The 25,357-nt window shown below is 37.8% G+C and overlaps 1 protein-coding gene and 1 non-coding gene across 11 annotated transcripts in view; one reads left to right on the forward strand and one right to left on the reverse strand.

Annotated features, from left to right (window-relative positions):
* Window positions 1-25,357, reverse strand: part of METTL8 (methyltransferase 8, methylcytidine) — a 96,833-nt gene that overhangs the window by 57,413 nt on the left and 14,063 nt on the right. The window lies entirely within an intron of this gene.
* LOC122241779 lies at window positions 6,666-6,774 on the forward strand. Its single transcript, XR_006222002.1, has one exon. It is a non-coding gene; the product is annotated as a small nucleolar RNA U13 (small nucleolar RNA).

Below are 25,357 nucleotides of genomic sequence, written 5' to 3' on the forward strand. Positions count from 1 at the left end.
TCAAAAAATCATGTGATACTTATCTATATCTATCTATATAAAAGAGGAAGACAGGGGAAAAAAGATATGAGTTTCTCTCACTATAAATGATCAAGAATCTCTATAGGCAGCTGTTTAGGCAGCTTGTTTTTCTAATTAACTACATAAACATCTTTACCTCATTTATTTATTATCTGTAACAGTTACACACAGCCTTGTATTGCTATTTATCTTTCTTATTATATAAATATGATACACTTACATAATACAACATAGAAAAATACATAATAAAATTATATAAATGCCTTAACCAAATTGCAAGCTTCTAAGGGCAGCACCAAGCTGCTCATGAATTAACTGTTTGACTGATAATACAAAAATGATCCTTGTCTGACATAAATTTCATAAGAAGGAAACAACTTCATATCTTCCAGGCTGGCTCCTAAGCAGCATACAGCATGGAAGAAGGACATGACAGAAGAATGTGGCAGTATACAGACAGCTATCCAGTTACATTGATTACAGTGATTTAAAAGTGTGTGTCTTATGTTATAACTATCATGTTAGCTTAATGTCTACTAGGTCTTGGTTTCATTTTGTGATGGGAAAAGAAAAGATGGGCAAGGTCAACCCCAGACAGAATTCCGGTACAGAAAGCTGTACATGCGGGTACATAACAGAGCTTCAAAATACATGAAACTGCATGAATAAGCAGTATTTTTTTTAGTGTTTATTTATTTATTTTGAATGCGAGCAGGGGAGGGGCAGAGAGAGAGTGTAAGAGAGAAATGAGAGAAATGCAAGCAGGCTCCGCGCTGTCAGTGTGGAGCCTGACGGGCTCGAACTTATAAACTGTGAGATCATAACCTGAGAGGAAATCAAGAGTGGGATGCTTAACTGACTGAACTACCCAGGTGCCCCAAGTAGTATTTTTATTTGAAATAAGACAAAGAAGTATAGCTAAAAATATTCCATTCACCCAAAAGAGGCAGGAAAGGAAGCACAGAGAAACTAAAAACAAAAGAGACAATTAGAAAACAAATACTAGGATGGCATATTTATCTTTTTAAATTTATTTTTATTTATTTTTTTGTTTTAGAGAGAGAGCATGCAAATGGGGGACACAGGCAGAGGGCGACAGAGAATCTTAAGCAGGCTCCATGCTCAGTGCAGAGCCTGATGCAGGGCTTGATCCCATGACCCCGGGATCATGACCTGAACTGAAATCAAGAGTGTTATGCTTAACCGACTAAGACACCCAGGCACCCCTAGGATGGCATATTTAAACCCAACTATATCAACAGTTACATTAAATGTAAATGGATTCCCATTAAAAGACATGGATTGTCAATTTGTATGAAAAAGCAAGACTCAACCACATATTGTCTATAAGAAAAGCACTTTCAATATAAAAATACAACTAAATTAAAATAAAAAGAGATACTAAGCAAATGTTGCATGAGAAAACTGGCAGAGCTATATTAATAGTGTTAAAAATAAAACCACAGACCCAAATGGCATCACTTAGGGTAAGGCCCCAAGTCAGTAAAATAAGACTTAATACCTAACCTAACTGTAATTTTAACCCCCCAGAAATGTAACCTTTAATCAGTCAGCATGAGACTTTCCTTGTCAGCACTAGGGACTTTATTGAGACACCCTTTCACTTCTCCTTAGGAGGGCAACCTTGCCTAAAACAATGGATTCTTTGCTAATAATTTCCTTTTTTCTGCTCCCTCTTTACCTTCAAAAACCTTTTCCTTTCTGTAGTCCTTCAGATCTTTCTACCTGCTAGATGGGATGCTGCCTGATTTGTGAATTGGTTAATAAAGCCAACTTGATCTTTATAATTTATTAGTTGAATTTTTGTTATTTAATAACAAAGTAGACTAACACACAAAAAAGAGTATTACAGATATAAAAAGGGACATTTAATAATGGTGAGCCAATTTATCAATACATACAATCCTAAATGTGCATGTACATAATAACAGAGCTTCAAAATACATGAAGCAAAAATGAACAAAACTTTTTAAAAGGATAAATTAACAAATTCACAGTAATTCTTCAAGATTTCGATACCCCTCTCCCAGTAATAAAAAGAACATTCAGAAACAAACTATCAAGAATAAGTATATGGAAGAATTAACACCTAAATGACACATATAAAGAACACTATACCTAATAACAGCTGAATGCACATTTGTTCTTTTTTTTTTTCTTCCTTTCTTTTTTATTAGTGTTTCCCCCCTTGCGGCTAATGATTTCCTCCTGCATGGAGTGCTCTTCCTCTTCCTCTTTGTCCTTTGCCCTATCTACTCTTGCGTCTTAATGGATCCCTTATAACCCTGTCCCACCTTCTCTACAGCGTCGTCCTGGGCCAGCCCAATACACAGAGACATCTTCCTCTGACTGTTGGGGGATCTACCAGGCTACACCACTCAGGAGGCATTAACTTGTTAACTTTTTGTGTGTATTTGCATGATTTGACCATCTAGATTTTGATGTTTTGAGGGTAAGGATTCTGTTTTATTTTATTTGTATTTTTTAAAGACTGATTATTATTTTTATTATTATAATGATTTTTAATTCAAATCCAAGTTAGTTAACAGATAGTGTAATAATAATTTCAGAATAGAATTTAGTGATTCATCGCTTACATATAACACCCAGTGCTCATCCCAACAAGTGTCCTCCTTAATGCCCCTCACCCCTTCCCAATACCCCTCAAGCAACCCTCAGTTTGTTCTCTATATTTAAGAGCCTTTTATGGTTTGTCTCCCTCCCTGTTTTTATATTATTTTTGCTTCCCTTCCCCTATGTTCATCTATTTTTTTTCCCAATGTTTATTTACTTCTGAGAGAAAGAGAGAGAGACAGAGGCGTGAGCAGGGGAAGGGCAGAGAGAGGGAGACACAGAATCTGAAGCAGGCTCCCGGCTCTGAGCTGTCAGCACAGAGCCTGATGCAGGGCTCAAACTCACAGACCGTGAGATCATGACCTGAGCTGAAGTCGGACGCTTAACCGGCTGAGCCACCCAGGCGCCCCATCTGTTTTGTTTCTTAAATTTTACATATGAGTGAAATCATGTATTTGTCTTTCTCTGATTGACTTATTTCACTTAATGTAATACACTAGTTCTTTCCATGTTGTTGCAAATGGCAAGATTTCATTATTTTTGATCACCAAGTAATATTCCATCATAAATATATACCTCATCTTCTTTATCCATTCATCACTAGATGGAAATTTGGGATCTTTCCACACTTTGGCTATTGTCAATAGTGCTATTAACATTGGGGTGCATGTGCCCCTTTGAAACAGCACTCCTGTATCCTTCAGATAAATACCTAGTAGTGCAAATCCTGGGTTGCAGAGTAGTTCTATTTTTAATTTTTTGAGGAACCCCACACTGTTTTCCAGAGTGGCTGCACCAGTTTGCATTCCCACCATCAGTGCAAAAGGGTTCCCCTTTCTCCACATCCTTGCCAACATCTGATGTTGCCTGAGTTGTTAATTTTAGCCATTCTGACTGGTGTGAGGTGGTATCTCATTGTGGTTTTGATTGGTGATTTCCCTGATGATGAGGGATGTTGATGTTGAGCATCCTTTCATGTGTCTATTAGCCATCTGGATGTCTTCTTTGGAAAAGTGTCTATTCATGTCTTTTGCCCATTTCTCCACTGGATTATTTGTTTTTTTGGGGTGTTGATTTTGATAAGTTCTTTATAGATTTTGGATAGTAACCCTTTATCTGATATGTCATTTGCAAATATCTTCTCCCATTCCATTGATTGCCTTTTAGTTTTGCTGATTTTTTTTTCCTTTGCTGTGCAGAAACCTTTTATCTTGATGAGGTCCCAATGGTTCATTTTTGCTTTTGTTTCCCTTGCCTCCAGAGGCATGTCAAGTAAGAAGTTGCTGCAGCCAAAGTCAAAGAGGTTGTTGTCTGTTTTCTCTAGGATTTTGATGGTTTCCTGTTTTACATTTAGGTCTTTCATCCATTTTGAGTTTATTTTTGTGTATGGTGTAAGAAAGTGGTCCAGGTTCATTCTTCTGCATGCCGCTGTCCTTTTCCCAGCACCACTTGCTGAAGAGACTGTCTTTTTTCCACTGGATATTCTTTCCTGCTTTGTCAAAGATTAGCTGGCCATAGATTTGTGGGTCCATTTCTGGGTTCTCTATTCTATTCCAATGATCTATTTGTCTGTTTTTGTGCCAGTACCATATTGTCTTGATAATTACAGCTTTGTAATATAGTTTGAAGTCTGGAATTGTGATGCCTCCAGCTTTGGGTTTCTTTTTCAACATTACTTTGGCTATTTCTTTGGCTTTTCTGGTTCCATACAAATTTTAGGATTGTTTGTTCTAGCTCTGTGAAGAATGCTGGTGTTATTTTCATCAAGATTGCAGTGAATATGTAGATTGCTTTGGGTAGTACCGACATTGTAACAATATTTGTTCTTCCAATCCATGAATGTGGAATGTTTTTCCATTTTTTTTGTGTCTTCAATCTCTTTCATAAGCTTTCTATTGTTTTCAGTATATAGATTTTTCACCTCTTTGGTTAGGTTTATTCCTAGGTATTTTATGGTTTTTGGTGAAATTGTTAATGGGATAGATTCCTTGATTTCTCTTCTGCTGCTTCATTATTGGTATATAGAAATGCAACCAACTTTTGAACATTGATTTTATATCTTGTGAATTTGCTGAATTCATGTATCAATTCTAGCAGGGTTTTTTTGGCGGAGTCTTTTGGGTTTTCTACATCTAGTACATGTTATCTGTGAACAGTGAACATTTGACTTCCTCCTTGCTGATTTGGATGCCTCTAATTTCTTTGCGTCGTCTGACTGATGAGGGTAGGACTTCTAACATCATGTTGAAAACAGTGGTGAGAGTGGACATCCTTGTCATGTTCCTGTCGTTAGGAGGAAAGCTCTCAGTTTTTCCCCATTATATTAGTGGTGGGCCTTTCATATTTGGCTCTTATGATCTTGAGGTATGATCCTTCTATCCCTACTCAAATCCCTACTCTATCCCTCAAAAAGAAGGTTTTTAAGAAGAAAGGATGCTGTATTTTGTCAAATGCCTTTCAACATCTATTAAGAGGATCATGTGGTTTTTATCCTTTCTTTTATGTATCACACTGATTGATTTGCGGATATTGAACCAGCCCTGCATCCCAGGAATAAAACCCACTTGATCATGGTGAATAATTCTTTTAATGTATTGTTGGATCTGGTTTGCTACTATCTTGTTGAGAATTTTTGTGAATGCACATTTTTGTGAATGTGCATTGGCAAATATCTTCCAAGGCAGACCACATATGCCATTCTACAAGATAAGTCTCAGTAAATCCCAAAGTATTAAAATCATACAGAGTATGCTTTCTGGCCATTAACAATGTTTAATGTTAATATTTCTGATGAATTGATTCATTAATAAATATTCCTCCTGAGTTTTGGTAATAGTTATTTTCTTGAAGTCTACTTTGTCTAAGATTAATATAATCCTACCAGCTGTCTTATGCAGTATTTCATATGTTTATATATATATATAAATATATATATATACGCATATACACATATATATACTTACATATACGCATATGTGTATATGTATACGCATATGTATATATATATATACGCATATACTTACATATATATATGTGTATATGCGTGTATATATATATATATATATATATATACACATTCTAAATGCATTTGTGCGCTTACATTTAAAGTGCATATTGTTGGTTCTTGCTTTTTTAATCCAAACTTTAAAGGGTAAGATATCTAGAAATTTTCCCAAATACTTAGAAATTAAGCAACACACATCTAAACAACATATAGGTCAAAGATTTACATGAGTTAGTAAATCTTAAGGTAAATTAGAAAATATGTTGAACTAAATAACAATGAAATGTTAAAATATCAAAACTTATAGGATGTACCTATGTTTAGAGGAAGATTGATAGTTTTAAATGCTTCTATTAGAAAGAAAGAAAGATCTCAAATCAATGATCCAGTTTCAATCTTAAGAAGCTAGAAAAATAGTAAATGGGATGCAAAGTAAGTGGAAAGAATGAAACAACAGAAACTAAAAGCAGAAATGGGGGCATCTTGGTGGTTGAATGTCTGACATCAGCTCAGGTCATGATCTCACAGTTCCTGAGTTCGAGCCCTACATAGCAGCTCTGCTGACAGCTGGGAGCTGGGAGCCTGCTTTGGATTCTGTGTCTCCTTCTCTCTCTGCCCTTCCTTTGCTTGCATTATACCTCTCTCTCTCTCAAAAATAAATAAAACATTGGGGCGCCTGGATGGCTCAGTCAGTTAAGTGTCTGACTTCGGCTCAGGTCATGATCTCAGGGCTTGTGGGTTTGAGACCCAGTGGCGTTGGCTCTGCATTGACAGCTCAGAGCCTGGAGTCTGCCTCCGATTCTGTCTCCCTCTCTCTCTGCCCCTCCCCTGCTTGTGCTCTCTCCTCTCTCTCAAAAATAAATACTTGAAACAAACACACAAATAAATATTAAAAAAAATAAGGGCAGAAATCAATGAAACAGAAAATGGACAAAACAGGGAAAATCAAAGTCAAAGCTGATTCTTTGAAAAGATTAATAAGACTGATAAGCTTCTGGCAAGACTAATCTCCAACACTTGTGTCTCAAACAATGCAAATTTCTGGATCCTTTTGTAGTTCTTAAGTGTAAGGATTGGGTGTTCATGCTGTTGTGTTGTGTGACATGTGCTTCCCTCAAACCTTGTTATGACCTCAGCACATTACTCATCTAATGTGAAAAAAAATGAAAAAAACCCCACAAATTTCCAATAACAGGAATAAAATAGGAGGCATCACCACAGACCCTATAGGCATTGAAAAGCTAATAATGAAGTATTACAAAAAATTATATTCCATTTATTAGATGAGATAAATGCCATCAAAACCACAATTTAGCAATAACTTACCAAAACAGCACAAGAAAAAAAATTCAAATAGCCCTAAATTTATTAAATAAATTTAATTTGTAATTAAAAGCAAAATAAACATCATACCCATTAGGATGGCTATTATTTAAAAAAAAAGGATGTGGAGAAACCAGAACCTTTGTGCATTGGTGGTGGGAATATAAAAGGGTGCAGATGCTGTGGAAAACAGTATGGCAATTCCTCAAAATATCAAACATGGTATTACTGTGCAATCCAGCAATTCTACCTCTGGATGTATATCCAAAGTAAGTGCAAGGAAGGACTTGAAGAGATATTTGTACATCATGTTTATAGCAACATTACTCATAATAGACAAAAGGTGGAAAAAAACCTGAGTGTCTACCAAAAGATGAATGGATAAACAAAATAACATATACGTAAAATGGAATATTATTCAGTTTAAAAAGAAGGGAATTTCAATGCATGCTGCAACATGGATGAGCCTTGAAGAAATTATGCTACGTAAAATAAGCCAATCATAAAAGGACAAATGTAGTATCGTTCCTCTTACATGAAGTTCCTAAAATAGTTAAAAATTCATCGAGGCAGAAAGTAGAATGGTGGTGGGCTACCAGGATGAGAGAATGGGAAGTTAAGTGTTTAATGGGTATATAGCTTCAGTTGGGGAAAAAGCTCTAGAGATGGATAGTTGTGATATCTGCACAACAACGTGAATATACTTGATGTCACTGAACTGTATACTTGAAAAAGATTAAAATGGGGAGCACCTGGGCAGCTCATATCAGTGAACATCCAACTCTTGATTTCAGCTCAGGTCATGATCTCACAGTTTGTGGGATTGAGCCCCACTTGGGACTCTCTCTGCCCCACCCCACTTGCACACATGTCCGCGTGCACGCTGTCAAAACGAATAAACTAAAAAAAAAGATTAAAATGTATGTTAAATTTTATATATATTTTACCATGATAAAAAACAAAAAACCTGCCTACAAAGAAAACTGCAAGCTCCAATGGCTTCACTAGTGAATATCAAACACTTCAGGAAGAAATAACAAAATCTTACGCCGAGTCTTTCAGAAAATAGAGGAGAGAACACTTACCATTTTGTTTTATGAGGCCAGCATAACTCTGATAAGTAGAACAAGTGTATATTTGAATTGTTTGAATATTGGCTACATTGTTACAATGCAGCTTTTCTCATAGACTTAGGCGCTTCTCATTGTAGTTTCAAGTTATCAAGTGTTTGTCAGAAATAAAACTTGAGGGTATCTAAAAGGGAGAAGCCTAAGTAAGAGTTTTTTAGACGTGTTTTAGTGTGCTTTAATTGCTAAGGCTGATATTTAGTCTGAGTTCCTTTAGTTCAGAGAAGAGAAAAATGAAGATAACAAAAATCTTCACAAACCCTTGTTTGGTGTTTAGAAAGTTTTTGTTTATTGTTGGAAGCACCTGAAAGAGTTTTGTGGTCTTCACCCTTCATTTAACTTAGCTCAAACCAATTCTGCCATATCAAATTCTAGTCCATAAAATCATACGGTATTTTATTTACTTTTTACTTTACTTTCTTTTACTTACTTTGCCTATAGGTTCCTACTTGCAGCTCACCATCCCATAGTGGTTCTTCCTATCGAGTCTTGTCAAGGTCAAAGTGAAACAGAATGAGCATGACTTCAGGGCCATGGCCCTCTGAGATTTCAATGCCACGACTCAGTCATGAGTAGTTAATTGGCTAAAGAAATCACTAAGGAACAGATCCAAAAAGGAACTGAAGCTCAGATAAATATCAGAGTGATATCAGAATTTATCAGAGTAAATATCAGAATTTTATTATCTACAACATTATACTTTTTAGTTGTAAGTACACAGAGGTATGCCATGAAATGCTGACAGACTTTCTGCCAGCTTAGATACAGCTAAGTGTGGACCTATTTTAGAATGCAAGGAAAAGCACAAATGTACAAAATGCCTCAGGTTCCACATACAGTATGACAAGCCAAGGAGAAGATGGTTTTAATACCACTCTGCTGGGCTAATCACTTGTGCATAGCAAAAGAAGAAGCCTTGGTATAGAAGGAAGATCTCTGCCCTACCTCCGATTTTGGCAAAAGGCTTTGCTCTCTACTAAAATGGAGCCCTTTTCACAATGACTCACCCATCTGTTTTACCATACCAACAAACTATACCATATTCTACCAGAATATGTAAGATGTACAAGGATATTTCATATTACAAACATGAAAAAGTGTTTCTTAAATAACTGAAAATTTAATTTTTATAGAATAATAGTTTTAAGTACTTTTTAAGTAAAAAGAATAACTTCAGTTGAAGGAAACACTCCATACTAAATTTTGAAAACTGAAAAAAATATTTGAGGAAGTAAAAGCACTGATCCCAATTTATCTTTCATGTAAATCTCAACTAATAAAAAAGTTAAGTTTATTTGCCATGTGTGAGACCCTATTCCAAGCACTTTACATGTATTATCTTATTTAACCTCTATTTCCCTATCACAGGGCATTATTTTTACACCCACATTACAAAGGAAAAACCCATACAGGATGACATAAAACTAACATGCTTAATGGTCACCCAACCCATAACTGATGAGGCTTGAATTTGAACTCAAGCAGTCTAACTGGAGAGTCCACGCTCTACCTTTCATTGCATGTTGTTTTTACATCTTTGTTATTCACATACATATAAATCACCCATTTGCCTTCTACTTTTGTACATCATACCTGCAAGCAAGAAGGATTACAGCATTGATTCTCCAGTCTTTACTGGGGTTGCTAATTTGCTCTGACTGATTTAAGGAGGCCTCCTTCATTTTTTGCAATTCTGTTTCTTCTCTTGGGCCTTAATTAAATAGCAAGCAATTCCAGTGGGAGACACTAGTCCCCAGATTTAGGAAAGCATCGTTACACTTTTGCCAATACTCAAATCTCAAGATACAGGCAAAGAGCTCTTGTATCACCTAAATAACGTAACATTTTAATACCCATTTTATTCTCGCTGGTCTTCTACTTTTACACAGCTGAGGGTTAGAGGCAAAGGAGGACCTTACTTGCCTTCTATCTAAGCTTGATCCTAAGATTGCTGTCTCACATCTCAATACTACCAGAAAAGCACCAAAGAACTAGAGCAAATAGTACTGCTGTTTGTGTGAATCTGTAACAGTTATCCTTGGAGCATTCAGCTGGCTCTAAGCAAAAACTATTTGTTAGGCTCCCCAAGAATGATTCCCAGTTGTCTCAGCTAACTGAAATCACAGGAAAAGAAACTGCTGTTAATCATACACTAAATGCCTGCCCTCCACTTAAAAGTTAACTCCCCTTTGATGTTTCCTGGGTTCTGAGCATCTTAAAAGATAAATTAGCGAGACATTTGTGTTTTTACCTTTGTCACTGTTTAGCTTTTCTTCTCAGTTGGGAAGCTGGTACAAAGGTTTCATTCAGAGGAACAAACATCATCTAGATAAAACTGCACTAACATTACCTGAGAGGCTAGCATTAATGAGAGCAAATTAAAGTGCTATTGTTGTACTGTTTTTGGATAGTGAAAGCCGACAGGTAAGAGACACTTAAGTATCAACTACACTGCAGTGAAAACTAAAGCTTCAATTAACCCTGGCAATTTCTAAGAACTCCAAGGGTGACCATCTGTGAGGCAAACAGCTCAGAAAACTTATACATCTTGTTTTAATCTTTCTATGGATGATTATAATTTCAGGGTATAAATAAGGCTATTAGCAAGAACAGAACAACAACAATAATTACAGTAAGTATTTGCAGAGCACTTTGATCACACCATGACATCAGTCACTTTGCAGCTTCAAAATGGAAATCTCATGCTCAGTGTTTGGTCACTATGACTGCCCTTAAAGGGGGCCACACCATGTACTCACGAGGGTCTACTGGGACTCACAAGTTCTTTAAGGGATTTCATGTCAGCCCATCTTAAAGGGGCCTCAATCCTAAACATCTGAAGGATATACCATTCTATTTACACTGGAAGTTGTTTCCAAAATCATTATGCTGGACCAGAATGAAATCTGTTTTAACTCATTCACCTGGCATTTCACATTTGTGTGCACTATGGTAACCTCTGGAGGCATTAATTAGATTTGGTGGGCTGAGAAAGGGTACTAAGTTACATGCATACTTTATGTGCTATCAGTCTCGACAAGTGTTAGTAAAAAATGCACATGGATGAGATTGATGTAGTTCATCTGTTAACGAGACTTCTGCTTTTTGTTCATTGCAAAGGTCTCTATCCCTAGGTGTAGCAGATGGCAGAAGGTACTTGTACACATATACAGGATTTACCCAGTCACATTTTGGACTAATGTATCAATAACGCTCCCCTGTTACAAAATGGAATATTATAAAAACTTTATATCATAAATGGATGTTAGGTATAAAAAGCCTGAAATACAGAATCAGTGAATAAAGGTGTCCAAATGAATGTATTTCTATAATTTCAAAATAACATGGAATTTAGGTAAGCAGAAGCTATAGCACTGTGTAAATTCTACTTTAAAGAACTACAACTAGTTATAACTTGCAAAAAAACAAGGCAAACTGCACCATGGACTATCAGGGAGAATTCTGACTGCAAAACCACAGAAGGCATAACAGGAAAAGGGGCCAAAGAATAAAAAGTAGGATTCACATGAATGGTACAATTTCTACATGAGAAAAGACAAGATGAAGGTCTCCAGAGAGGAATATTGAATTGTCTAGGATTATAGAGTGGATGGCCAGAGTATGTTAGATTCTACAAAAGATGAATCTGTGCTTTCTACCTGTGCTCCCACTTGGATCACTCATGTTTTTTTCTTGTATTGAAGAGTCTTCTTGGACTGGTTTTCTATCCTTAGGCTTTTTATCCAATAGGAAACAGATCCCTGATTTCCTTGTGGTCTTGTGATTACTTGGAGCATCTGTGATTATTCCACCATCTTGTTCTTATTCAAAAGATTAGTCTTCCTAAAAACTCACTTTTCCAGCTTCTCTTACAGCTAGAGGAGACAAGACACCAAGTTCTAGCTGACAGAAACCTGTTAAGGAGCTAATGTCGTTGCTTTCCTACAGAGGAAAAGGGGGCAGAGGATATCCTGCTGGCACAATCTCACCCTACCTCTTTCCTGAACTTAGATGCAATGCTATGTACAAAGGAGGGAAAGGATCTGATTCTTGATGGCAACCCTGAACAGGTAAACCAATGTTAGTTACCACCTTCCCTCTGGACTTCTTGCTAGGTAAGAAAATAAGTCCTTATATATTTTAGCCACTATTAGGTTTTCTGTTATTTTTTCATCCAAGAGGATTCTAAGCTACAATATCCACTACTGTTAAGTCCTGGCAATCCAAGGACAAATCCATTTGGTTTCTGACCTTAAGGATCTTACCATCCAGTGAAGAAGAATGAGATGCAAACAAGGAGTCCTGACGCATGTGTGGTAAAAGTGGGTACAAGGTGCTATTAGAGCAGAGAAGAATGAATGATTAAAGGCTATTGGTAGTGGCCAGGAAAGTTTCTGGGTGGAGGCAAAATCTGTGCTGGGTCTAGAAGAATGAGTGGCAATATTCCAAGGAGATAAGGATAAAAGCCAGGACATTGCAGGCAGAGGGACTGGCACAATTAAAGACAAAAAAGTGTGAAAGCATATGGTACATTCAGGAAATAAAAATTAATTTGGAAAAAGATGCTAATAAGGTAACTTTGAAAATGAATTAGTCTTTAAAACTAAAGGCAAGAAGTATAATAAGCACTGTAATCCAGCTGAAAAAGGGTTAACAATTCTGAAAGCACTATAAAAACACACTGGAATTGAACAATTAAGAAAAAAAATAGTAGATGGTGGGAACCAGGTTTCTCACTGGGAATGGAAGGTTACAAACAAAGGGAAGAAGCTTGGAATGATACATGTGGTAATGGATTAGAAATGGAATTATCAGTATGAACTCATGTACAGCTTTATATAAATACAGATGTCACATATAGAAATATTTGTAGATATGTATATACATGTTAGCAAGTTAGGATATATACATATATTTCCTTACTCTGCTGGCTGAGAAGGCCTAGAAGTAACCACATCCCAGTAGCAACAAGCACATGAAGCACCCAGATCTTGGTTTCTACTACTATTCTCTAATAAAAGGAACTAATGCTCCTTGGAGAAATGACTGATGCTAGGACTGGGGCAAGGAATATACAAGATGAGTTTGGAGCATCTAATAAGTGCCAGAAAGTAAGGAAGTGCTCAAAAATAAAATAAAACAAACAAACCCCCAAACCCCACAATGAAAGAGGTATGTTAAAGGGACATGTGAGCCAACTGAAAGAGCTCCTAATGGGGCCAAAGCTGAAACACTATGAGCAACAAAATAGTTTGGGTTATAAACCCCAAATAAAATAAATATCCATATGTCCATATGGATACAAATGATTGATTAAATAAATAAATGAAGGAAAGGAGACAAATTTCCCATGCAGAAGAATTCCAAATAACTTATGTAGATACTCCATTCTCAAGGGGTGGACCATAACTTCTCATTCCTTAAGTGCAGGCTGCACAGAGTGACTTCCTTCTAAAGAGTACAGTATGGAGGGGCACCTGGGTGGCTCAGTTGGGTAAGCGTCCGACTTCAGCTCAGGTCAGGATCTCGAGGTTCCCAAGTTCGAGCCCCGTGTCGGGCTCTGTGCTGACAGCTCAGAGCCCGGAGCCTGCTTTGGGTCCTGTGTCTCCCTCTCTCTCTGCCCCCTCTCCCACTCACACTCTGTCTCTCTCTCAAAAATAAATAAAACTATTTTTTAAAAAAAGAGTACAGTATGGAAAGGGGGAGAAAGTTAACTCTGAAGTAGAGAAACTTGACAAACACTAACTCAGGTAATCAAAGTTAACATCAACAGTGATGTCATGTTGATAGTATGTATTCTTTTTTTAATGTTTATTTTGGGAGAGAGAGGAAGAGAAAGAGAGAGAGAGAGAGAGAGAGAGAGAGAAAGAGGGAGAATGAGTGGGGAGGGGCAGAGAGAGAGAGGGAGAGAGAGAATCCCAAGTAAGCTCCATGCTGTTAGCACAGAGCCTGACTTGGGGCTCAGTTCCACAAACCACGAAATCATGACCTGAGCCAGAATCAAGAGTCAGACACTGAACTGACTGAGCCACCTAGGTGTGTCGATAGTATGTATTCTTGACATGATGTAATGAGAATGGCACTTTGCCTCTGTGTTCTTCTTCCTCTCCCCAAACCCATAACCCCAGTCTAATCGTAAGAAAAACATCAGACAAACCTCATTTGAGGAACATTCTTTAAAATACCTGATAGTACTCTTCAAAACCATCAAGGTTATCAAAAAAAACAAGGTAATCTGAAGGGTGCCTGTGTGGTTTAGTTGGTTAAGCATTGGACTCTTGATTTTGGCTCAGGTCATGATCTCACGGTTTGTGGGATTGAGCCCTGTGTTGGGCTTTGCACTGGCAGAGCCCGTTTAGGATTCTCTCTTTTCCTCTCTGCCCTTCCCCTGCTCATGCTCTATTTCTCTCCCAAAGTAAACATTTAAAAAAAAAAAAAAAAAAGTTAATCTCAGAAACTGTAAGGGCCAAGAGGAACCTAAGGAGACATGACAACTAAATGCAATGTGGTGTCCTGACTGAGATTCTGGAATAGAAAAAGGATATTAGGTGAAAACTAAGAAAATCCAAGTAAACTATGTACTTTACTGTAAACAGTAATGTATTGACACTGGTTCATTAATTGCGACTAATATACCATACTAATATAAGATGTTAATAATAGGAGAAACTTGGTATGGAATATATGGTAGCTATGCTATTTTCACAATTTTTCTATAAATCTAAAACTGTTCTAAAATGAAAAGTTTATTTAAAAGAATTAACTTTGTATGCTTACAGTCTATGATGTGAAGGGCAGACAGGGGGTGGGGGTAGGGGTGGGAGGTGTTTATAAGGCTGGAAATTTAGGCCGGAGCTAGATAGGAATCTTTCTACCAAATTAAGCAGTTTCAATGTTTTTCTAAAGGCATTGACAACAACTGAAGAGTTTTAAACAAGGTGAGCAACATGACCAGATTTGTATTCTATAAAGACTATAATGATGGTTTTATACTACCAAACTACCAAAGTCGGACACTTAACTGACTGAGCCACCCAGGAGCCCCTTTGCATGTATAGCTTTTAAAATCTTCATATATGATCCTGGTGCACATCAATGGTTGAGAACCACTCCTACACAGAACTGATTAAATGAGGGCTCCACACAATAAGAATTTGTCAGAGATCATGGGAGCTAGAGAAGACAGTAGCATGAAAATCAAGGAAGGGGCCAAGTCAAGACATATTTTAGAGTCAGAATCAATAGTTTTTTTTTTTGTTTTTTTTGTTTGTTTGTTTGTTTGTTTTTTTAATGACTAGATGTGAAAGCAGGATGAAGCCAAACATGAAACACAACTTCTGGCTTGGGTAGCTGGGTAGAAGATGAGACTATTCACGACAGAATTCAGAAAAAAGGTTATGACAATGGTGGGACAGTGGTAGAGAAGAGAAGATAGATTGTTTGCACATAACAAATTTTAAGGATCCCACAATATATTTAAATGGGTATTGCAATATGAATTTAGGTAGCTGGTAGGCACTAGAGATGTAGATTTGGGAGACAGATCACTGGTTTCCAGGTGGTGGCTGAAGTCATGATGAATTGACCAAGAGAAAAAATGAGACAGATGGAACTCATAGTAATACAACACTTAGGAGACGGGTACAGGAAGAAGAATCAGCTTCTGTGATCAAATACTAAAGAACACTAAAAGAAACTAAAAATAACAGGTTTTGGAAGCAGAGATCAATGATGACCTTTATCAAAGTGTTTTGATCCTGGCTGTGCCAGCAGAAGGCAGAGTTGAGGGATAAGTAGGTCAATATGAGTAGGGGAGGTAGTGAATAGAGATGAGTCTGATAGGCGGTGGAAAGGAAAAGAGAGAACTTGGCTAAATCTTGAGGTGTCACCTAGATCAAAGAAGAGTTATTTGTTAAGATGCAGAGAATCTTGAGTATCTTTGTAGAATGAGAGAAAATCTAATATTGAAAAAAAAAAACAGAATGAAAATACTGGAAAGAGATGGATGGTTGACAAACAAATTTCAAGAAGTGGGAGGAAGGGTGGGGAATTAAGTACACCAAAAACATGTTAACTATGTAAGATGTCAAGAACAATCTCATCCTCTGATGAGTGAGAACAGGTGAGTTTGTGGTGGAAGGGAAAATTGTTCAGTGAGTCCTTTCCCAATACTCTCTTCTTAATAACTTTAAAAAAAAAATTGTTTTTGTTTTTTTTTTTGAGAGAGAGAGCGAGAGTAAGTTGGGGTGAAGGGCAGAGGGAGAGCAAGAATCTTAAGCAGGGCGCATGTCCAGCATAGAACCCGATGTGGGGCTTGATCTCATGACCATGAGATCATGATCTGAGCAGAAAGAGTCAGATGCTTAACCGACCGAGCCACCAGGCAACCCCCACCCGAATCCCTGATGCTCTCTTTGTGAAGAGGCTGCAAGGTAGGGAACTTGAGAAAAGGAGGAACAGAAAAAAATGGAAAAGAAAACTAACAACATTTGAGTAAAGGAATGTTAACAGCTAATTGGTCCATCTGAAGTTGTGACTCACATTAGTGATCATTTATTGGTGGCCTCCTGAGCACTCACTCCCCACTAATAAATAGCTTGTGTATTTGAAATCTTTGAGTTTGTAGAGAAGCCACACGAGACCTGGCTGAAACTAGAGGTGAACTGTTCAATCTATGCTAAGCCAATCAGCCACATTCCAAACCTATGGGTATAGTGATTGGTTTAGAGGTAAGCATGTGACTAAACTTGTCCAACAGAGTGCACCTTAGGTCTACTGCCAGAGATTTTAGGACAAAGATGGTTTCTCGTACCTGTTATGGATGAAAGAGGAAACATGATGCCCTGTAGCTGCTGAAAGCTGTTACTAGTTAGCTCAGGCTGCCTTAACAAAATGCCAAGGACTGGATGGTTTAAAAAGTAGAAATTTATTTTCTCACAGTTCTGGCAGCCAGAAGTTCAGTATCAAGGTGGTATCAGAATTGGTGAGGTTCTGGTGAGGTATCTCTTGCTGGCCTGTAGACAGCTGTGTCCTCCATGCATGTTTGGGGAAAGAGATGTCTCTCTAGTGTCTCTCTTCTTATAAGGACACAGTTGTTTGTTTTTAATTTTTTTTAAATGTTTATTTATTTTTGAGAGAGAGAGAGAGAGAGACAGAACACAAGTGGGGGAGGGGAAGAGACAGAGGGAGATACAGAATCTGAAACAGGCTCCATCCAGGCTCTGAGCTGTCAGCATGGAGCCAGACAGGAGGTTCAAACTCAGGAATGGAAAGATCATGACCTGTGGTTGAAACTGGATGCTTAACTGAGCCACCCAAGCACCCCAGGACACAGTTTTATTGGATTAGGGCCCCACCATTATGATCTCACTTAACTATTATTACCTCAATAAAGGCCCTATCTCCAACAGTCACACTGGGGGTTGGGGCTTCAACACATGAATTGGGGCAGAGTTGGGGAGACACAATTCAGTACATAACAAAAGCCATCTTGGTCTGGCCTCAGGATGGTACAACTTTAGGGTGAAACTAACTCTGAAAGAAAAATTGAAAGATAAAAAGAAGTTAGATGCCATTGTTAAGTAGCTGGATTAAGTTTCATTTGAAGCCTGTCCCACCTCTGGCTTTTTCAGTTATTAAGCCAATACATTCCCTCAATTATTTAAGCCAATCTGAGCTTTCTGTTATTTGTAACCAAAAGTAACCTGATAGTGGGGCACTTGGGTGGCTTAGTCAGTTGAGCATCCCAGTCTTGATTTTGGCTCAGATCATGATCCCAGGGTCATGGGATTGAGCCCTGTGTTGGGCTCCAGGCTGAGCTTGCAGCCTGCTCAAGACTCTCTCTCTCCCTCTGCCCCTCTCCCCGCTTGAACTCTCTCTTTCTCTCTCTCTCTTAAAAAAAAAAAAAAAAAAAGTAACCTGGTAAAGCAGTTATATGATTTCCTCTACCACCTGGCAGTCTGGGGGCAATATATTTGTTTTTATCTAGATTAGGCCTGTCTAGGCTGGTAGTACAGAAAGTAGTAGTGACTTAGGACAGTGGAATTGAGGGTGAATAGAACTGATGACCATGAAATAAGCCCAAAATGACCAGAAATAAAAAAATAAAGAGGATAGAGGAGAAGGAGGGGTGAGGGTGGGGTGCAGCTGATGGACTTCACGGGGCTTAAGTCTGGGTTAAACAGAAATAAGGGAAAGGGGGGGCACCTGATGAAGCATGCAACTCTTGATCTCAGGGTTATAAATCAGAGCCCCATGTTGGGTGTAGAGATTACTTAAAAATAAAATCTTACAAAAGATTTTATTTTCTTTTAGGAAAGAAAAGAAAAGAAAAGAAAAGAAAAGAAAAGAGAAGAAAAGAAAAAGAAGGGGAAGAGAGATAGAATGTATGGGTTAATAATGAGGCCTTCTGAGTTTATTAACCCATGTCACCTAGTAACAAAAACAGTAACACTGTAACAATGGGAAGGAAATCCTGCTTTCAATGAGAGAAGCTCTTATATGTGGCTAGAAAGAACCACAAGGTTATAAACACCCATGAAAGAGAAACTTTAGCATGGACAGGAGCTAAAAACATGATGGCCATCCACCACCTCATTTTAACCTTCTGAAGGTCATTACAACAGATCTCCATTCCTTGCTCTTCAGGAAAAATCTCCTACTGGACACACCTATTAAAACAGGGTTTGGGGTGCGTGGTTGGCTCAGTCAGTAGAGCATGTGACTCTTGATCTCGGGGTTGTGCGTTGGTATAGAGATGACTTAAAAGAATTAAAAACAAACAAGCAAACTGGGTTTGTCAAACTGAGGTCCTATGACAATTTTTTAAATCGTGTTTTTATTATGACAATCTAAAAACAAAATCAATAGGAGCAAAGGTATAACTGCTACTTGATTTCAGTGCCTGGGTTTGCATTTATGATCTTGTTGGCAACAAGCAGCACAGATATAATATGGAAATGAAGCATCTGAGTATATAGCACACCGCAAAAGATTCTGCAGTATCTCAAATTGAGAAAAGTGGTAAGGGAATTGAGAAGATACACAGCACGTGATAGCAAAGATGGGCTGAAGTCAAGTGAACCTACGTGGAGGAGGTCAGTACCTAATTAATAATGAGAGCTGCAATTTAGTTTTGGTAACACATCAGCAGTCACATCATGCTGTTAATTTGAATTTTATTGGCCTTGTGATGGTATTTATACTTATTTTGATTTTATAGTTGAAAAAGAGCTCTATGCACAAGGACTTTTACCTAGATTTGTATAACAATATGTTAATTTAAGTCAACCCAGAGATCTGAGAATTTTTTCCCCTTTAAATGGAGGTTTATACATTTTTCAACATTGAGAAATACTGTATTAGGAGATTCTGTTCCAGAGAATTCTCTTATTCCTTTTTTTTTTTTTAAGTTTATTTATTTTGAGAGAGAGAGTGGGACAGGCACAGAGAACGAGGGAGAGATAGAATCCCAAGCAGGCTCTGCAATGTCAGTGCAGTTCCCAACCAGGGGCTCAAACTCACCAACGCGAAATCATGACCTGAGCTGAAGTCAGACACTTAACCGACTGAGCCACCCAGGAGCCCCTCTTATTCCTCTTTAATAGCTGAAATATTGCAAAGTAGGACAGAATCACCTCAAGTCTTCTTGGAAAGCAGTTTCAAGTGGAGAGGCAAAGGGTTTGGACTAAGTTGAGTGCAGGCTCTGCCACCGGCTACCACACAACCTCTGACGGGATACTTTGTTAATTTACTCAAAGGTGGCTAATAAGAGTATTCTAAGATATAGGAAGGTCACAGAAGGTGATCTACGTAAAATATATATGTAATGTAGTGCTGGATACATGGTAAGTGCTCAGTAAACTTTAGCTGATATTACTGTCATTATCATTAACTTATAACTTCCAGAAGGCTTCATGAACACCACAGAATCAAGCCTTGCACTATACTTCTTAGTTTAAACAGCCCTAAAGTCGTCCCAACTTCCCAAGAAGGTAAGACTAATTTAACAATGAAGTAGGGAAGCAGAGTAGAAAGTGCTAAACTAAGAATATAATAAGCCTCAAGTTCAAGTCCTGGTCCAACCATCTATTATCATGACTTTTAGAAAAGTCACTTACTGGGCCTGAACCTATTGGCTCATTTGCAAAATGGAGAGAATTCCTAAGTTACAAAGTTCTTGCACAGAACGTTATAAAATACATCATACCTCACAAATATAAAGTCAAATTATTATTCAGTGAATTCCAGAAACATTTCTATATGGCACTTGTTGGGATGAACATTGGGTGTTACATGTAAGTGATGAATCAGTCACTAAATTCTACTCCTGAAATCATTATTACACTGTATGTTAACTAACTTGCATTTAAATAAAATTAAACAAAAATAAATGGCACCCCTTAAAGTTTGAAAAGGAAAAAATCTATCAGATGAAAAATTAGTAAATTATTAGGAACACCATTCCCACCTCCTACTGTTGAGCAATCAGGTACTGAAATGGTAAATTAGGACAACCAGCCAAACTGAAATTAACAGTCGAGCCTTTTACTTACTGCAACGGTGTAAGCAAGAGGCAACGAGAGGCACCAGCTCTCCAGCATTCCATTTTTCCCTGCGGAATGGCACTCGGTAAGGATCACGTAGATGCAGCACAGATGGGGGAAATTGTCTCCTGCCTTTTTATGGATCCATGGGCAAAGGGGAGTGGGGCTGGGGGAAGAAGAGCTAAGAGGGGAATAGTACTGAGCCACCAAAGTGGAGAAAGTATCTCAGCAGCAGTCCTCATTATTGAGCATGACTGCCCAGGGGAGCCTTGACTGCAATCACTCCAGAAAACTGCAATGCACTGGCTGTACCCCAATTCTTGTGTGGGAATGGTAGCTCTTCCCATGAGGCCTTCCAGGAAAATCTTGTAATTGCCTATGGTCAGGCCTGAAACATCACACATAGGATTCTGACTTGGAGCCAGACTCCTCACCCAAAGAAATAAAGGATACAAACACTCTTTACCTAAACATACAATAAACCTTATTCCAAGAAATTATATAAACTAAAAAAAAATCAATAAATTTAGGAATTATTTTTTAAAGCCCATGAATAATAATGCCATAGCAAGTTGCTTAAGAACATTATATATATATGTATAGATAGATGCATACATACATACATAATGTTATATATGTATATATAAAATATTTTTAAAGACTTATTTTTAAGTAATCTCTACACCTAACATGGGGGTTGAACTCACAACCCCAAGATCAAAGTCACATGCTCTACTGAATGAGCCAGCCAGGAGTCCCAAGAAAGAATTATATATTTAACCTCGATCACATCATGTAGAGAAACCTTTGTGATCTTCAATCTATAAAAGGTCTTATTTCTAATATTATCTGTAAGTCAGCTGTTAAAAGCTCAGAACTACATTTTCTTTTTTTTTTTTTTTAAGTTTATTTTGAGAGAGAGAGAGAGAGAGCACATGTACATGTGGGCACAGGGGACAGGGTGGGGGGAGGAGAGAGAGAGAGACAGACAGACAGACAGACAGAATCCCAAGCAGGCTCCATGCTATCAGCACAAGCCTGACCTGGAGCTCGATCCTACCAATCGTGAGATCCTGACCTAAGCCCCTGACCTGAGCAACCCATGCGCCCTAGAACCATATGTTCTATAGAAACATTTTAAATGGTGATTAAGATACAAGACTAGCCCACACATGCTTTTTAAATCCATAATGTGGATGAAAAGAAATTTGTTTATTTTAAATGATCTTAGAAAACTGGCAAATTTCATTTTCCCAACAGCTGAAACACTGCCAATCCATAATGCCTGGGGCAACATGAATCTTATTTAATACAAAAACAATATGATTCTTTTAAAACAACAACAAAACACATAAAACTTGTCAGCCATTTTTTTGCCACCTGATAACATAAGGTGTGTCTAAAAGTGATGTTGTTTAACTAAAAACTAGATGTGGACATCAAAATAAGTGTTGACCCTTCAAGTAAGTCACTTTGAGAGATTACCATTTATTCCAATAATAAACATCTTTGAAATTTTATTTTCAGATAATGTCCTCATAGCAGGCCTATTAATTCTTTTTCATATCCTCAGTGGTGGCAAACTTTTTGCTTGAGGATAATACCCTTAATTTTTTTTTACAGTAAGTTGTTGTTCTTGTTGCTATAACATAACCAGCTTAGAAAGATCATATTCATTGAGATCTAGCTTCTGGTATGTTCTGTTTCCTTAAACAGCCTTAAACAGTCATACCTCATAAATCAAGTTCACACAGTATATACTGTACTAACACAAATGATAGTATCCTGTGTGCTTATTCTTTTTTAAGAAGCCAAAACTATCTGGAAATATAAGCTGAATGTTTTTTTTAACATCAATAGCAAAATAGAAAACATACAGGGGATAAGGTTCCTCTTATGATTATAACAAACATAATATGAAATACGCAGGAATAAACTTAGCCAGAAATGTATAGAACTGATATGAAGAGAGCTATACAACTCTACAGAGGGGCATGGAAGATAATTTTAATAAACAGGAAGACGGTACATGGGTTTCTGAAGCTGAAGATTAATATTGTAAAAATGTAAATTCTCACCAAAATCATCCATAAAATTAAAGAAATTCATTCAAAATTCCAAAAATGTTTTTGAGAAGCTTAAACAAATAATTTAAAAGTTTATCTGGAAGAAGACACATGCAGAAAGTGCCAGGAAAATACTGGAAGGGAAATAGTGATGCTAGTTGCGGTGGCATCGGGGAAAGGGGGTAGGGAAGTACTCATTTTTCCAGACATTAGAGTACACTATACATCAAGTATGTGTATACTTAGCCATGTCTCTAGTGCTAGGATATATAGTCAAAGCACTGAAAAAGAATAGATAATCCAGAAACTAGTCAAAATGCATGTAAGAATTCTATTTGTAATAAAGCTAGTATTTCAAACCAGTAGGTTATGGTTGGACTATTCAAAAAAGTGTTTGAAGAACATGGGCTACCAGGGAGCCTGGCTGGCTCAGCTGGTGCAACCTGTGACTCTGGATCTTGGGTGTGGTGGGTCCAAGCCCCAACTTGGGTGTAGAAGAAAGAAAGAAAGAAAGAAAGAAAGAAAGAAAGAAAGAAAGAAAGAAAGAAAGAAAGAAAGAAAGGGAAAGAGAGAGAGAGAGAGAGAGAGAGGAAGAAGAAAGGAAGAGAGAGAGAGAGAGAAAGGAAGGGGTGCCTGGCTGGCTCAGTCGGTGAAGCATGGGACTCTTGATCTCGTGATTGTAGGTTCAAACCCCATGTTGGGTATCGAGATTACTTAAAAAAATAAAATCTTTAGGGGAGGTGCCTGGCTGGCTCAGTCAGTACAGCATGCAACTCTTGGTCTCTGGATCGTGAATTCAAGCCCCATGTTGAGTGTAGAGACTACTAAAAAATAAATAAATAAAATATAAATAAATCAATAAAATCTTTAAAAAAGAAAAAGAAAAAGAAAATGGCCTACATATTTGGAAATAATAAATTTATATGCCAATGCTATATCTAACACCAAAATAAATTCCAGGTAATGTAAAAAATACTCCTTAATAGGCCTAAAAAATATATGTGCTTACTAAAAAGTAGGGTAGAAAAGACTCTTTTGAACATGACGCCAAAGCTAAAAAGTTAAAAATGAAAGAAAAAGACTAATACATTGTTTATAAAAACTTATGGGAAGATATGCTACAAAAGACTCCAGTGGAGATACTGCAAAACACTACAATGTACTATTGATCTATAAGGAACACTTAGAAAATACTTAGAAATGACCTCCTAAGTAGAAAATGTGCTAATGCCATCAACAAACATTCACCAAAAAAATGCAAATGGCCACCAAACACTTAAAAATATTCATCACACTAACGAAAAATGTCTTTGGGGGGTGCTTTCAACGGCAAGTAACAGAAGATCTTGGCTTAAATAATGAGAGAAAAATATCTCTCATGACTGGAAGTCCAGAGGTTGGGCCAGTTCTAGGTGTGGTTTCATCTTTAGTTCAAGGATGTCATCAAGGACCCACGCTCTTGCCATTTCTCCATCCTGCTCTTTGAGCATCACCTTCACCCTAAGGCTCGTTCCCTTTGCCAGTTACGACGTGGCTGCTGCAGCTCCAGGCATCACACTGACACAGCAACATCCAGAGGAAGAAAAGGACTATTTCTTTCTTACGTCTTTTTTTAGGGATGGAGAAATTATCTCACAAGCTCCTCAACAGGCTTGCTCTCGGATTTCTCTGGCCAGAATTGAGAGTCACAAACTATCTCTAAATCAGTCTCTGAAAAGAGAATGGGTTCCTATGATTACCTTGGACTAGAGGTTCTCAGAGTGTGATCCAGGGATCCCTAGGGGCCCAAAACACTTTAAGGGGGTCCACAAAAGGTCAAAATTCTTTTCCTAATAATATCAACATATTCTTTGTCTTTTTTTACAGTGGTGACAGGTGCACTGATGATGCACAGGCAATGGTGGATAAAACTGCTGGCACCTTAGTCTGAATCAAGGCAGTGGCACCAAACTGTACTGCAGGTGACTATTTTCTTCACCAACCATGCATCGACAGGAGAAAAAAAAAAAGTCTGTTTCACTTCGGCGTATCCTTGATGAAGCGAAACAATTGTTTTCATGGAACACCATTTGTACTTTGGCATTTTCTCAAAAACAAAGTAAGCCTGGCAGGAAAACAACTGACACCATTTGTCGCCATTAATAAAATTCAAGCGTTTAAGCAAAAAGTTAGAATTCTAGAAAACTTGTGTCCACCATGCTTAGCTTAACAGCTTTCTGACACTTCAACACTGTTCTGAGGAGAATAAGGTATTTTTGACATGGTATAATAAAATGTGTCAACGTTTGGAAGACATGCACAACTCAGTGAACCAATATTTTCCAGATGACACATACGGTATCACAAAATCATACATGGGTAAAAGATCCATTCAAAGTGCAAGACGATCAATGGATTTTAATGTAACAGAGTAAGAGAAGTACACTGATATGGTTTCAAGTATTATATTGCAATTCACCTTTAAGAAACTACCACTGGGGCGCCTGGGTGGCTCAGTCGGTTAAGCGGCCGACTTCGGCTCAGGTCACGATCTTGCGGTCCGTGAGTTCGAGCCCCGCGTTGGGCTCTGTGCTGACAGCTCAGAGCCTGGAGCCCGTTTCAGATTCTGTGTTTCCCTCTCTCTGACCCTCCCCCGTTCATGCTCTGTCTCTCTCTGTCTCAAAAATAAATAAACGT

The sequence above is a fragment of the Panthera tigris genome, chromosome C1 (assembly GCF_018350195.1).
Source record: "Panthera tigris isolate Pti1 chromosome C1, P.tigris_Pti1_mat1.1, whole genome shotgun sequence".
NCBI classification, from domain to species: domain Eukaryota; kingdom Metazoa; phylum Chordata; class Mammalia; order Carnivora; family Felidae; genus Panthera; species Panthera tigris.